The sequence below is a fragment of the Triticum dicoccoides genome, chromosome 7A (genome assembly GCF_002162155.2).
Source record: "Triticum dicoccoides isolate Atlit2015 ecotype Zavitan chromosome 7A, WEW_v2.0, whole genome shotgun sequence".
NCBI lineage: Eukaryota > Viridiplantae > Streptophyta > Magnoliopsida > Poales > Poaceae > Triticum > Triticum dicoccoides.
Window position 1 is genome coordinate 588115391 of NC_041392.1, and position 1406 is coordinate 588116796.

At 42.0% G+C, this 1406-nt stretch overlaps 1 pseudogene; it reads left to right on the forward strand.

The window, feature by feature from the left end:
• The window catches only part of LOC119333666, a 71748-nt pseudogene that overhangs the window by 69690 nt on the left and 652 nt on the right, over positions 1-1406 (forward strand).

The window sequence follows — 1406 nt, forward strand, 5'->3', positions numbered from 1 at the left end:
CTTCCATGTTTTCCAAAATGCAAATGGGCATGCCTAAAGCATGGAGAAGGTAAGTGTGGTGGTTCACATGTTTTTTTTGGGGGGGGGGGGGTCATGACAATAATGAGAGTGGATAAATGAAGTTACAGTGTCATTCAGAATGATTTCAAAATTCAAGTCAAGTGGCAATTTAAGGACATACATCAAGGCTAGATTTATGTGACAGAAACAGAAGAAAAGTATGATTTTTTAATGTTGATTCACTGCTAGAGGCAAGGGAATAGAAAAAAAATCGAGCATAGCAATTGCACTCCATAAGTGTCGTTCAATTTCTAGAATGATGTATCGGTAATGTGGTACATGTTACTGAAAGTGCAACTATCCCTAGGTGGTTTTGGTAATTCATAACAACATATAGCTCATTGAGCTAATGCTATTCCAAGATGACTATTTCAGGAAAGCTCAATGATTGGCATGGCATGGATGTGAAAGTGGAACCCTCAAAAGATTGGCTCAAGCTCAAAAGCTCAAGACTCTTCATTTTATATTTTAGTGATCCAAGATCATATTGAGTCTTTAGGAAAAGCCAATACTATCAAGGAGGGATGAGGTGTTGCTTAATGAGCCTCTTGCTTCATGTGCTTAGTGATATGCTCCAAAACCCTCAACTACTTTCCCATATCCACATATGACCTAAACCCTAAGCCAAACTCGGTCCTACCGATTCTTTCTATCCGGCGCCACCGAGTTTCACTTGTCATAAGCCACTGCCAAACCCTAGCAATTCGGTTCTACCGATAGGGATCTCGGTCTCACCGAGATGGGATTGCAAATTCTCTGTTTCTCTTTCGTAAATTTTCGGTCTCACCGAAAGAGCGAATCGGTCCCACCGAGATTGCAGTGTAAACTCTTTGTTTCCTTTTTGTAACTTTTCGGTCTCACCGAAATAGAAAATCGGTCCCACCGAGTTTACCTGACCAACTCTTTGGTTAGCTTATTACCAAACTCGGTCTCACCGAGTTTGTGTAATCGGTCTCACCGAGATTACGTTATGCCCAAACCCTAACCATATCGGTCCTACCGAGTTGCATGTCAGTCCCACCGAAAATCTCTAACGGTCACTAGGTTTACCTTTTCGGTCCAACCGAGTTTGTTGATTCGGTCCCACCGAGATTGGAAAACTGTGTGTAACGGTTGGATTTTGTGTGGAGGCTATATATACCCCTCCACCTCCTCTTCATTCGTGGAGAGAGCCATCAGAACACATACACAATTCCAACTCATATGTTCTGAGAGAGAACCACCTACTCATGTGTTGAGACCAAGATATTCCATTCCTACCATATGAATCTTGATCTCTAGCCTTCCCCAAGTTGCTTTCCACTCAAATCTTCTTTCCACAAAATCCAAATCCTATGAGAGAGAGT